Below are 14,581 nucleotides of genomic sequence, written 5' to 3' on the forward strand. Positions count from 1 at the left end.
AGCTTTTTTCAGTAGACTCGAGGGAGGGGCTACACGTGGGATATTCAGAAAGCCAGATTGGTCCAAAGACTGAGGGGAAATTTCCCTGTTGACACCCAGCTTCTCTCAGTCTTTGGTCCAAACAACTGCTTTTGATTGCCAGTGAGTTATTGAGAGAAATAGGTAAAGTTATTAATTCTTCTATTCGATCCATTGGACAGTCTAAATTCCAAAATAAAGCTGCTGCCCCGCAGGGACAGGGTCTCGTAGCGCATCGAGAGAGAGCTAATTGACTCTTGCGCTCTCTCCTCATGGCATCGGGACCCCAACTGATCCCTGGAACTACGGGGGTGTCAGGCTCCTTCCAGCAGCTCTGTGGGTGAGGCGGCAAAGTGAAAAGTGCCGGTGGGCTAGCAGCAGCTTTTTTACCTTATCTCAGCCACGTGCCCATCAATCAAGCAGCGGCTATTCAAACAAGCCGCAGCGAAGAGAGCGAAGCCTTTAAACGGCACAAGGAGCCTCTGGCGGCCATTTTGGAGCACGCATGTGGAGGCGTCCATTTTGGACACTAATTGCTCCTGATTGCATCGTGACCAGTGACGGGCTGGCAAAATTGCTCTCTGGCAGTACACCTCTCACTGCAAGGCCTCTGCACCAGCTGGTGTCTCCAAGGCAATTCCACAGCGACCAGAATGTGTGAGTGATCCGATGGCTGAGCTCAAGTCAGGCCCTAGAGAAAGCCCTTAATGACGCCGGAACAGGGGGAATGGAAGGCCCTAGAACCAGGGCAGCAGCAGCTAAACTTTCCGCCACTCAATGACTGTCCAGGGCAGTCCAAAGGGATGAATTGAGGCACCAATGTGCCCTTGAAAAGAGAATTGTCAGGGCAGAACAACAGGCCCTGGCCACCAGACCCAGCTCCCCCAACAGATCCAGGTCCCATTAAGGCCAGGATCTCACCAATCAGGCTCTCCTCCCAAGGGCTTCAGCCCTTCTTCTCCATCTGTCTCCCCTGCTAGGCCTTCAAGACAAACTGGTATGGAGATCTCTCCTTCTCCTCCCATGCCTACCCAGGGGATCCGGGAGGATGATGGGGACCCATTGGAGGGTTCTTCTAGGGGATTTCTTCCTCATCACACCCTAGCTCCCCAGGGGCTCCTTGCTGACCAAGAGGAGGATGAGTTTGAGAATTTAGAGTTATTGCCTGAGAGCATTAAGAGCCTGTTTTCCTCGGCCATATCGAAGGGAGTTGCCTCTGCCCTCACCCAAAGTCAACATCTCCCTCCAGGGGATAGGGCGGCTTACTGTTCTCAACAGCCAAGGGACTTTTCTTCTGTTCAGAGACATATCCCTATCAGGCCTCCTTCCCCCTCGGTTGTTAGCGAGGGATCGGTGTTAGGCGAAGACCCTCGTCAAGACATGGAGTTCTCAGAGATGAAGAGTCGATTCTTCCTGATCCTCCAGCCTTTCCCAATCTCTTTTCTCCTCTAATGTGTAAAACTTTGCTTCACAAAGCCAGGAAGACCACTAAGATAGGGTCTGGGGACCCTGTTGTCCCTCAGAGACCCTAACCTGGTCATGTTTTCCAATACAGTCACCAATAAGGAGGAGGTTCCTGCCCCTCCCTTGTTTCTGGAAGTGGTAAAAAATCAGTGGGCTCGCCCTTCCATCTTTCCCAACCCTGGGAGCAATGACCACCCCTTCTACAACATGGAGCAGGTCTTCTCCCAGGCACTTGAGCTGCCCACGGTGGGTGCCCCAGTGGCAACCCTGGCCAATGCGTCATCTGTCATGTCTGGTGACGTGGCTAATAAGCTAAAACTGGAGGACAAGCGTGCGGAGCTTACCTTGCATAAGAACTTCAACACTTCTGCTTGGGCGATAAAGTCTGCTGCGATGGTCTACTTCAACTGTTCAGCAGTCATGTGGCTTCACCAACTGCAGGATCGCATTCCTGTTCAGGATGAGCGACTTCAGCAGGATATCACCAAGATAATTGCGGCCATCCAGTTTTCCGTGGATGCCACCCTAGACGCCGTAAAATGTTCGGCTGAGCCCTTGCTAACTCGGTGACTTCTAGGCGCTTACTTTGGCTTCTCAACTGGCAAATGGACAAGTCCAAGTGGATCCAGATGCCTGGATACGAACCACAGTCGGATATGGTCTTTGTCTAGAGTTTCTCTCCATGCCTCCGAATTTCTTCCAGGTGTTCTCTCCATCTCGGGATCCAGATTGTTCCCGCCTGATGTCCCAAGCCATACAACACCTGCTAGACATTCAGGCAATGGAGCCGGTCCCGGAAACGGAACACAGATTGGGCCACTATTCCAATCTGTTCATTGTCCGAAGAACTCGGGGGGGATGGAGAGCCATTCTGGATCTCAAACACCTGAACCAGTTTCTAGTATACAGGTGCTTCAAAATGTCCTCCCTCAGATCTATTCTTCAGGGAATCAGGCAGGGGGATTACCTAGCATCATTGGATCTCACGGAGGCTTACCTCCACATCCTAATCCAATCCGTCCACCGGAGGTACCTCTGGTTCTCCCATGAGAGATGCCACTTCCAATACAGGGCTCTCCCCTTCAGCCTAGCCTCAGCTCCCCGCACATTCACGAAGGTCTTGGTGGCATTGGCGGCTCACCTCCAATCTGTCCCGGTGAGACTCCAATGCTACCTGGTCGACGTGCTCGTGCAGGCCAACTTGAATGTACAGGCGGTTGTCGACCTCCGCCTGATCAATAGCAATAGCAATAGCAATAGCAGTAGACTTATATACCGCTTCATAGGCCTTTCAGGCCTCTCTAAGCGGTTTACAGAGAGTCAGCATATTGCCCCCAACAATCTGGGTCCTCATTTTACCCACCTCGGAAGGATGGAAGGCTGAGTCAACCCTGAGCCGGTGAGATTTGAACCGCTGACCTGCTGATCTAGCAGTAGCCTGCAGTGCTGCATTTAACCACTGCGCCACCTTGGCTCATCCAGACCTTGCAGTCCCTGGGTTTTCCGTCAACTTCCCCAAAAGTCTTCTCTTGCCCTCGACAAAAATTCTTCATCTGGGGGCGGTGATAGACTCGGTTGCAGGCCTAATTCGACTTTCTCCAGAATGTCTTGCCAGTCTCCAGCCATTGGCATGGCAGGTGTGCTCAAGAAGGTCAGCTTCCATCCTGACCTCAGCCAGATTCTTCTCCCGTTTTCCAACCCAGGCAGCAGAAGGAGTGGACGCCCTTCAGACCAAATGGACTCTGTGCCTTCTAAACACCTTCCCCCTCTCCCACTAATTCCAGGGACCTTGAGGAAGGTAGTGGTAGAGAGGGCAGACATAATTCTGATTGCACCGCATTGGCCCAGGCGGCCTTGGTTTGCGGATCTTGTCCAGCTTTCCAGTTTTCCAGCTTTCCCCCGTGGAGGATTTCTCAGAAGGAGCTATCCCTGTGCCAGGGGGTCCTAATCCACCCAGAGCCCCAGTGGCTCCACCTGACCGCCTGGCACTTGACCGGAGCCTCCTGAGGTAAGCTAATCTGTCATCCCGGGTCATAACAACCATAGAGCATCTAGGCGTCCGTCAGCCACACAAATTTATAATTCCAGGTCGGCTTTCATTAGATAGTGTTCCCCTCTTCAGATCTGTCCAACTGAGGCTTCAATCGCTCAGATCCTCGACTTCCTTCAAAAGGGATTAGACAGGGGTCTCTCCCATAACACCCTTCGGCGTCAGGAAGCGGCCCTGTCCTCGGTCATTCCCGGTGAGTGGCACTTATCTCTGACTCACCTTCCCCTAGTCAAGAAGTTTCTATGGGGAGCTGCTAACCTGCGGCCTCCCCCATACATAGGTTTCCCACTTGGGACCTACTACTAGTTCTTAGGGCCTTGACTGGGGCTCCCTTTGAACCATTGCGCACAGTTCACCTTAAGTTTCTATCCATGAAGGTGGACTTTCTAGTCGCCGTGACATCTGCCAGGCGCATTTCTGAGTTGGGGGCTCTGTCGTCCAAGGACGACCTTTGTCAATTTCACCAGGACAGGTTGGTCCTTCGCTTGGACCCTACCTTCCTCCCAAAGGTCAATTCACCCTTCCACCGAGCACAGGAGGTCATTCTTCCTAACTTTTGTCCTCATCCCTCCCATGAGAGGGAGCGTCGTTGGCACCATTTAGACATGTGCCGCGCCCTACGCATATATCTCCGACCCACGTCGGCTCTCCACCGATCTGAAGCCCTTTTCATTCTCCTGAGCGCTGCTTGGAGAGTCCAAGCATGGGTTAACACAGTCTATCTGCCCTAGGACTGAGTATCTTTTTTCTTTGACCATGCCTCCCTTTGCCTCTAATATCTCAGTTTAAAAACTCAGTCCGCCCAAGAGGACTTTAATTTGGGGAGTTCCTTGGCCTTAGGGCAGATAGACTGAACTTCCCATTTTAATTAGGAGTCTATAAATATAGATTTGCCATCCTCTGACCACCAGGAAAGGATTGAGACCTTGGAAGCCTGTCTTCATTCTGAGGGCTGAGAGATTGCTGGGATCGCTTCCTAACGCTAGCTTCAAGTGAGGCAAGACATGAGTCCTTCGCCCGGCAGAGGCCAGTGAAGGGAGGGGGGACGATAGGGAAGTCTCGGATTCCCATATCACCCCCCAGCGCTGAGAACCTCGTGGGCACAGGCCGAGCCTCTGCGGAGCTGCGGCAACTCCTTCATCATCCCGGTGGTTGTGGCAGCCATTTTAAAGAGCCCATGTTTTTCTTCGCCGGGAAGGGTGAGGCGGTGCGCGCAGCTGCAGCTATTTTAATGCAGTCGGAGTCCCGTGTGACAGTGTGCAAGCAGAGCCGAAGCAGTCAGTTTTGGGTTTTTTTTTTTTTTTTTGGTTTTGGTTTTATTGGGATTTATATGCCGCCCTTTTCCCTGAGGGGACTCAGGGCGGCTTACAACCACAGGGGAGGGGAAGTGCAAGGTCAAAACAAACACTTTGTGAACAAAAGAAAAATAATAAAACACAACTTTCATTCAGCAATCAAACACTCGGGCGGGTAATTAGAAGCCTATCCCCAGGCCTGCTGGGAGAGCCAGATCTTGAGGGCTGCGCGGAAGGTCTGGATCGTGGTGAGGGTGCGGATCTCCATGGGGAGCTCGTTCCATAGGGTCGGGGCAGCAACAGAAAAGGCTCTCCTCCGTGTGGTCGCCAGTCGACATTGACTGGCAGATGGGATTCGGAGGAGGCCCAGTCTGTGCGATCTGATTGGTCGATTTAGGGAGGTAATCGGCAGAAGGCGGTCTCTCAAGTACCCAGATCCACTACCATGGAGTGCTTTAAAGATGGTCATCATTATCCTGAAGCGCACCCGGAGACCAACAGGCAGCCAGTGCAGCTCGCGGAGGACAGGTGTAACGTGGGCGAACCGAGGTGCGCCCACTATCACTCGCGCGGCTGCATTTTGGACTAGCTGTAGTCGCCGGATGCACTTCAGGGGCAACCCCATGTAGAGCCCATTGCAGTATTCCAGTCTAGAGATCACAAGGGCTCGAGTGACTGTTGTGAGGGCCCCCCGATCTAGGTAGGGCCGCAACTGGCGGACCAGGCGAACCTGGGCAAATGCCCCCCTGGTCACAGCTGACAGCTGGTGGTCAAAAGTCAGCTGTGGATCCAGGAGGACTCCTAAGTTGCGGACCCTATCTGAGGGGTATAAAATTTGACCCCCCAGCCTAAGCGTTGGTGTATTAGCCAAATTATTGGGGGGGAAACACAACAGCCACTCGGTCTTATCCGGGTTGAGCACCAGTTTGTTAGCACTCATCCAGTTCTTAACGGCCTCCAGACCCCGGTTCATCACGTCCACCGCTTCATTGAGTTGGCACGGGGCGGACAGATACAATTGCGTATCGTCCGCATATTGATGGTATTTTATCCCGTGCCTCCGAATGATCTCGCCCAGCGGTTTCATGTATATGTTAAATAGTAGGGGGGATAGGACCGAACCCTGAGGTACTCCACATGTTAGGGGCCTCAGGGACGATCTCTGCCCCCCTACTAACACCGACTGCGACCTGTCCGAGAGGTAGGAGGAGAACCACCGCAAAACAGTGCCTCCCACTCCCACCTCCCGCAGTCGTCGCAGAAGGATACCATGGTCGATGGTATCGAAAGCCGCTGAGAGGTCAAGGAGAACCAGGATGGACGCATAGCCTCCATCTCTGGCCCTCCAGAGATCATCGGTCAATGCGACCAAAGCGGTTTCTGTGCTGTAACCAGGTCTGAAGCCGGACTGGAAGGGGTCAAGATAACTGGCTTCCTCCAAGGCCCGTCGAAGCTGAAAGGCCACCACCTTCTCAACAACCTTCCCGATAAAGGGAAGGTTGGAGACAGGACGAAAGTTGTTTAAGATGGCTGGATCTAACGATGGTTTCTTTAGGAGGGGTCTCACCACCGCCGTTTTGAGCGCGGCGGGGAAGTGCCCCTCCCGAAGGGAGGCGGTGATAACCGCCTGGATCCAGCCATGTGTCACCTCCCTGCTGTTGGCCACCAGCCAGGAGGGACACGGGTCCAGAATACAAGTGGAGGCACTTACAGCTCGGATGGCCTTGTCCACATACCCAGAGGCAACTTCCTGGAACTCAACCCAGAACTGATGTGGCAAATGATCTTCCTGTGTCTCAGCTGGATCTACTGCGGTGGAGTCCAAGTCCGATCGAAACCGAGCTACTTTGTCCGCCAAGAATTGAGCATAATCCTCAGCCCTACCCTGCAAGGAGTCTCCCGCATCCCTCCTATTAAGGAGGGAGCGGGTTATCCTGAACAGGGCGGCTGGGCGTGACTCGGCGGACGCAACCAAGGAAGAAATATATGATCTTTTTGCAGTTCTTAATGCTCGGACATAGTCCTTGGTGCAGGTAGTTAAGAGTGCTCGGTTTGCCTCGGACCTATCGGACCTCCACTGGTGCTCTAGGCATCTCCTCCGGCGTTTCTTCTCCCGGAGTTCCTCGGTAAACCAGGGAACTCTCCGGGATCCACTGACCCGGAGGGGCCGTAGTGGCGCAATCCGGTCGAGAGACTCCGACGCCGCCGAGTACCAGGCGGCAGCCAGAGTCTCCGCCGAACTGTGGGCGAGGGTATCAGGAATAACCCCAAGCTCCGTCTGGAACCTCAAAGGGTCCATAAGTCGCCTGGGGCGGAACCACCTGGTCGGTTCCTCCTCCCTACGGTGGGGGTTTGGCCTCCGGAAGTCAAGCCTCAGTAGGCAATGGTCTGACCACGACAGGGGTATGATCTCATTACCCCTCAGACCAAGATCACACATCCACTGCTCCGAGAGAAATACGAGGTCGAGCATGTGACCCGCTGCATGGGTTGGGCCCCGAATTACTTGGGTCAAGCCCATGGCTGTCATGGAAGCCATGAACTCCTGCGCCCCTTCAGAGCGTTCACCGAGCGATGGCAAGTTGAAATCCCCCAGAACTATAAGCCTGGGGAACTCAACTGCCAGCTCGGCTACTGACTCGAGGAGCGAGGGGAGGGATGCTGCAACGCAGTTGGGAGGCAGGTACGTTAGCAGCAAACCCACTTGACCCTTGAGGTCCAACTTTATCAGCAGAGACTCACACCCGACAAGCTCCGGAGCAGGGACCCTACGAGGTAACAGAGACTCCCGGATTACAATAGCCACACCGCCACCCCTTCCCTGGGCTCTCGGCTGATGAAGCACCTGAAATCCCTCTGGGCACATCTCTACAAGGGGGACTCCTCCTTCTGTGCCCAGCCAGGTTTCAGTAATACATGCCAGGTCTGCCCTCTCGTCAACAATTAAGTCCCGGACGAGGGGAGCTTTGTGAACAACAGACCTGGCATTTAGCGACAACAGCCTGAGACCAGGGTCCTGACTACTCGCGCCATCTGGTCTTGGAGTGGGACTCCTAGGGCCGGAAGGAGGGATCTCTGTAATGTAGCGAACCCTCCTTCCCCGGTAATGGCCAGCCCTAAGGTCCCCGCCGTATCTGCCTCTCCCTGTCACGACCGCTATGCTCCGACCCACTCCCATGTCCATGGTCCCCCCAACCACCCCAGTTCCTCCCGCCTTCCCCAGCAGGTCCTCCGAGTCAAGCATTCTCATTTATCCACTCTAACAAATCCCACGTAAGAATTTAAAACATATAAAATACAAAGGTAACAATTACTAAAAGTGGGCCATTCATTCAATTCCAAGCAACTCCCATACACTCAACATTCTAATTAAAATTGCGCAGTTATAATATATAATAATATGGAAACAGTGGAGGAAGCGATGGTCTGCTCCTCTCCCTTCTTATGTCCTGGGGAGATGTCCTTAGCCACCAAGTCAAAAGTACGTAGTATATAAGGTGGCTGTAGACAAACAAGATTGAGTATAAAGCTCCAGAGTTCGTAGACGGCTCCCATATAGTCTTGCCCCACTGGTGGAGGTTAGCGGACTGTATATTCGAAAGTCTCTTTCTCAAAGATATATAAGGGCCCCAATGTAGGAGGCCAGAGTTCGAGGCTAACTTGCACCGCTCTTGCAAATGGAAGGAAAATTGCTGGTATTTTCGGGGCTCAGTCCTTGTCCCTGCTGTCGCCATCCTCTATTCCTCCTTGCCAGTTGGCCACAGTCCTACTCCTCTTAATAATTCAGTGAGCAGGGAGCAAGGTCCGGAGGGGGTTACAACGATAATAAATAGCAAAACAGCAGATGATAAATAATAAATTAGGTAACAGGTAGCAAAGTGAGCAGAGATAGGTCCGAGGGGGGGGGGCGTCTAGGGTAGTAGCAAGCACGACCATTCAATCTATAGATTCAGTGCAGCCTCCAACAGCTTCCGACAGCCCCCTTCTTTAAAGTAGACTAAGTTAAAAGTTCACCCCTCTTAGCTCACTAGTCACTCACTAGTCACCAGGACTCACAGACACAGTCACCACCACTCAGCTCCAGCATAGTCAGCAAGCTGGCCGGAAAGGAGGATGTAAGAATGTAATGCTGTGAGTCAGCTGTTTGGCGCCGCCATTTCCTCCATGCTTTCCTCCACGTTTTTCTTCTAAGCTCAGCAGCCGCTGTTCCGCTGCTCTGGATGACTGATAGGACCAGGGGCCAGCAGGTAATCGGCCAGGGGGGCTCACCAGCAGCACCAGGGGCTTCCGAAAAAGACCAGAGATGGTAAGATGGTAGGGGAGGCTCCGAACGCCCGCGCGCCGCTCTCACCGCCGTGCGCCGCCGTCGCCGCTGTCCTCGCACAGCTGGGTAGCCCGGGCTGCCGCTATAGTAAAAATGCGAGCCTCCGGATTTCAGCAGGTCCTATAGATTCCGGAGCTCTTGAGCTCTCCCAGGGACTGTTTCCAGCTGTTTTAGCGGTCCGTTTGGGGGCTTCTCGGTGCTTTTTCGCCAGAATTAATGTGGAGCGAAAAAGCCCGGTCGCCATTCCAAACCCGCGCAGTTAATGGAGCGAAGCGGCAGCCGCAGAAACAGCGTCGCGGCCTGCTATAACGTAACGAGCGACAGGTTGGGAGGCCCTCGAGGCTGCAACCAGACGTGCGCTATTTCTACCCAGCAGCAGTTTCAGCAGCGGAGCACTGCCGGGAGGACGGAGCCTTGCCTGGGACGCCAGTAGGCCTCTCCTCCAGTGGAACATCTATCCGGCAGTGGAGGACAGCTGGAGGAAGGGTATTGTCTCCCGGGCTTCCCTCTCCTCCCTCAGATCTGCGGGCACTCGCAGCCAGCAGGCTCAGGCCCATTAACGGCCCATTGGCCCCTTTCTATATAACCACCTCTACTGAGCCACCATGCCAGATGGAGGCTCTGAAGCCCAAGAAGCACAGTCAGGGCCCTCAGCCAAACGAAGCAGGGTGGAGCCTCCACCCAAAGGGGGTAAAGGGGGCAAGGGTTCCACTAGCAAAGGCCCCGCAGGGCCCTCGGGGGCTAGTGACAGGAGAGACAGTGCCAAACAACACAAGGCGGGTATGGGATCGCCCAGGCCATGGGGACAAGATTCATCCCCAGAGCGCATGGAGATCTCTGAGCCAACCCCAGCCCAGAGGGGGGATAGGGAGCCTGACTCCCTTCAGGAGAGCAGGTCTCCCTCATCTGTTGGTAGCATTTCCAGGGATTCCTCACCTGAGTCCTCCTGGAGTTAGCAATAGCAATAGCAGTAGACTTATATACCGCTTCATAGGCCTTTCAGGCCTCTCTAAGCGGTTTACAGAGAGTCAGCATATTGCCCCCAACAATCTGGGTCCTCATTTTACCCACCTCGGAAGGATGGAAGGCTGAGTCAACCCTGAGCTGGTGAGATTTGAACCGCTGACCTGCTGATCTAGCAGTAGCCTGCAGTGCTGCATTTAACCACTGCGCCACCTTGGCTCTTACCCCTATTCTCCCAGCTCCTCCCTGAGAGAGGAGCAGGATCCATTCCAAAGTGTCCCTCCTGCTGAGGAGGGTTCCCATTCTGGAGGTAGTGTAGGCCGGAGGGCCTTCAGCAGGGCCCAACACAGGAGGAGCAAGAAGCCAGGCCTCTCCGCTGAGATGTGGGAGATAATAACTCTAGCTATCTCCCAAGGGATCGCAGAAGGCATGAAGCAGAAGAGTAGCAGGAAGGCTGTGGCTTCCAAAGCCAAGCCTACTACCAAGCAGGTTGAGGATCAGGATCTGGCAGCTCGATTGCTACGGAGGAGTCCGCCCTGGAGGAAGGGGAAGTAGAGGACTTCGAACTGTCGGAGGATGAAGACCTTCCTCCAGATAAGCCAGCATTCACTGGGCTCTTTAAGCCTTCCCTCTTCAAGTCCATCCTTCATAAGGCAAAGGCTTCCACTGAGCTGGGCGCTACCCCCAAGAGCTCAGCTACAGGGACATCCACCACTAGGGACCATAAAGAGGGCTTGTTTAAAGAACCGCCTTCGGCCCAGGAGTCTATTCCGGTCCCAGATCTCTTCTTAGATGTGGTTCAGAGGCAGTGGATTCAGCCTGGGACCCTGACAAACCCCAGTGGGGGGGGGGGGCAAGACTCTATACACTGTAGAGAATAGGATGGAGGAGGCCCTGAAGCTTCCAGAAGTGGATGCTCCGGTGGTCTCCTTGACCTCTAACTCTAAACTGCCGGCGGACCTCTTGGAGGGTCTCAAGGCAGAAGACAAAAAATCAGAGAAGGCTTGTCTTAAGTCTCACCAGGCGGCTGTCTGGGCTATTTGGGCATCCACCTCTGCATCATTTTTCATCCGTTCCTTGCTCCTCTGGTTGAGGCAGCTGAGACCCAAACCTCCCTCTCGGAGATCTCGGTGGAGACATGACCTAACTAAAATTATTACCGCAGTCGAGTATTCAGCTGACGCTTCCCTGAACGCAGCAAAATTTGCGTCCAGGGCACTGGCTTCCAACGTGACCTCTCGCCGCTTGCTCTGGCTTCGCCATTGGCAGGCGGAAATGAAGGCCAAGTGGAAGCTGGCCTCTGCTCCCTTCAAAGGGGGGCTTCTGTTTGCGGAGGCACTAGACAAGTTCACTATTGAGACAAAAGATAAAAGAAAGATCTTACCTGCAACTCTCAAGAAATCGGATCTGGTCTGGCTCCTTTCGGAGGCAGCCATTTCGGTCACAGGACAATGCTCTCCACCTCTTCCTCCTATACCACGCCCTACTCCCAGCAGGGCGATAGAGGTCAGGACAGGGATTCCTTCAGGTCGCATGGTAGGCAACAACACCAACACTCCTTTTGAAAGCCCTTTCGTGGCGGATCCATCTCCCGAAACTTCCGTGTGGGAAGTGACCACCACAGGGATCCCCCCATAGGGGGTCGGCTTCAATATTACGCCAACAGATGGGGGGAAATAACCACAGACAAGTGGATGTTGAGCACGGTCAGGACGGGCCTCTGGCTGGAGTTCCTATCATTTCCCCAACGGACATTCATCTGTTGTCCCTCACCCAGGAGTCCCCTGAAAAGGGAGCTCATGCAGGCGGAGATCCGTCACCTCATCCAAATAAGAGCTATAGAATCAGTATCCAGGGAGCAGCAGAAACAGGGCTTCTACTCCATCCTGTTTCTGGTTCCCAAGTCATCCGGGGGGGGAGGGCCATCTTAGACCTGAAGCGCCTGAACCTCCATCTGGCCTACCGGCAGTTCAAAATGCAATCCCTGCGTTCCATCTTGGATTGCATGAGGAGGGGGGAACCTTCTCATCTCAATAGATCTGAAAGAGGCTTACCTCCACGTTCCCATCTATATGATGCACAGGAAGTTTCTGAGGTTCTTCTTCGAAGGGGAGCACTACCAATACCGAGCTCTCCCCTTCGGACTGTCATCCGCGCCCAGGACTTTCATGAAACTACTAGCTGTTGTGGCGGCTCACCTCCGGAACCGCCCCGTTTGCCTGGAGTGTTATCTCGACGACATCATAATTCACTCCTCAAGCCAGGCCCAGGCGCGGCGGGATGTCCACTCTACCATCAGGACTCTCCGGCAACACGGCTTCTCGGTGAACCTGAAAAAGAGCCACCTGGAGCCAACTACACACATACAACACCTGGGCGTCATTCTGGACTCAAACTCTTGTCAGGTTTTCCTGTCTCCGGAGCGCTTGAGGACTCTCAGGGACAAGGTGCGACCTTGCAGCGCGTCCAGGTCAGTACAGATTGTCCAGTTGTCCCAACTACTGGGCATCATGATCTCATGCCTGAAGGTGGTTCCCTGGGCCCATCTTCATGCCAGGGAACTACAATGGTTCCTCCTGCCCATGCAAAGGGCAAGGAACAGCAACTCACACAGGTGCGTCTGTGTACCACCAAAAGTAACTCGCTCTCTAACCTGGTGGAGGTCAGACGCAGTAAAGAAAGGGTCTCTGTTCAAAGAACCCAAAAGGATTGTTGTGACCTCCGACGCCAGCCTGCAGGGGTGGGGAGCGCATTGCCAGGGCCAACTGGCTCAGGGACTGTGGAGCCAGAGGGAGTTCTCCCACAGCATCAACTGGCTGGAGCTAAGGGCGGCCCGGCTTGCTCTGCGTCAGTTCTCCCCTCAGGTTGCGGGACAGCACATTCTGTTGCTCACCGACAACGTGGCAACAAAAGCCCACATCAACAGAGAGGGCAGCACGCACTCCAGATCACTCATGACGGAGGCGGAAGCTCTGGGCAGGTGGGCGGAACGTCATCTGCTCTCCATCAGGACAGACCACATTTCAGGGACCAGCAACCAGGAGGCGGATTGGTTGAGCTGGCAAACGATAGAGTGGCGGCTGCACCCGGACATATTCAATCAGATCGTGCGGAGGTTTGGCGAACCACAGGTCAACCTCTTTGCCTCAACACTCACCTGCCGAGATTCTACTCCCGTTACTGGTCTCCAGGGGCAGAGGGGACGAACACCCTGAGGTGCAGATGGCCTCCCGGGTTCCTGTATGCATTTCCCCCTCTCCCGCTCATCCCACAGGTTGCGGCCAAGCTCCTGGAGGAAGAGGCAGAAATCCTGCTTGTGGCACGCCATTGGCCCAGGAGGTCCTGGTACATGGACCTTGTCAGTCTCTCCGTACAAAAACCCTGGAGGATTCCTCAGGAGACCATCTCCCTCAGCCAGGGGGCGATAACTCACCCAGAGCCCCAATGGCTGCAACTAACCGTCTGGCACTTGAGGGGGACCTCCTGAGGAAACAGAAATTTTCTGACAAGGTCATCGAGACCATCCAGGTGTCCAGGAGACCTTCGACGAACAGAATATATGAGGTCACCTGGGGGGCCTTCTCTGCATGGTGTCATGGCAAAGGATTGCGAGACACAGAGGCGTCTATTCCGCAAGTGCTGGACTTTCTGCAAGAGGGGTTGGACAAGGACCTAGCCCCCAACACCTTGCACTGTTAAGTAGCAGCCTTGTCCACCATTCTCTCTGGGGGTTCCTCCCGTTCCTTGAGCCAACACCCTCAAGTGACGAGATTCCTGAAGGGCACATCGAACATCAGGCCGCCCACGGTACATCAATATCCATCATGGAACTTACCGTTTGTCCTTTGTGTGTTAACAGGGGTTCCGTTCGAGCCGCTCCGGATTACATCTCTTCGACATCTGACCATTAAAACAGCTTTCTTGTTCGCGATCACTTCAGCTAGGAGGGTGTCAGAGTTAGCGGCCCTCTCAGTCAGGGAGGACCTATGTATTATGCACCCGGATAAGATCATATTACGGCTTGACCCTACATTTGTACCTAAAGTTAATTCACTCTTTCACAGATCACAGTTATTTGTCTCCTTTCATCCCGGGTCGCAAGGGCAAAGAGCATTGTCGCATACCATCGGCCATTGGCTGTGGGCCGGAATTAAACTGGCGTACGAGATTCAAGCCAAGCCAGTTCCGGGCCGGGTGTCTGCTCATTCTACGAGAAGTGCGGCCACATCAGCGGCGTGGGTGACCCAGGCGTCGATCATTGACATCTGTAGGGCAGCCACGTGGACGTCTCCCACGGCCTTCATCCATAACTATAAGATAGACACCTTTGCCTCAGCCGAAGCTTCATTGGGGTGAAGAATATTGCAGAAAGTTGCAGAGGCTCCGGACTCTACCAATTCTCCCTGCCCGGGGACATCATAGCTTGGGTATGTCCCATGCTTGGACTCTCCAAGCACCGCTCAGGAG

General features: G+C 54.1%; 1 protein-coding gene across 1 annotated transcript in view; it reads left to right on the forward strand.

Moving 5' to 3' along the window:
* The window catches only part of GLIS1 (GLIS family zinc finger 1), a 300,120-nt gene that overhangs the window by 228,228 nt on the left and 57,311 nt on the right, over positions 1-14,581 (forward strand).

The sequence above is a fragment of the Thamnophis elegans genome, chromosome 5, assembly GCF_009769535.1.
Source record: "Thamnophis elegans isolate rThaEle1 chromosome 5, rThaEle1.pri, whole genome shotgun sequence".
NCBI classification, from domain to species: Eukaryota; Metazoa; Chordata; class Lepidosauria; order Squamata; family Colubridae; genus Thamnophis; species Thamnophis elegans.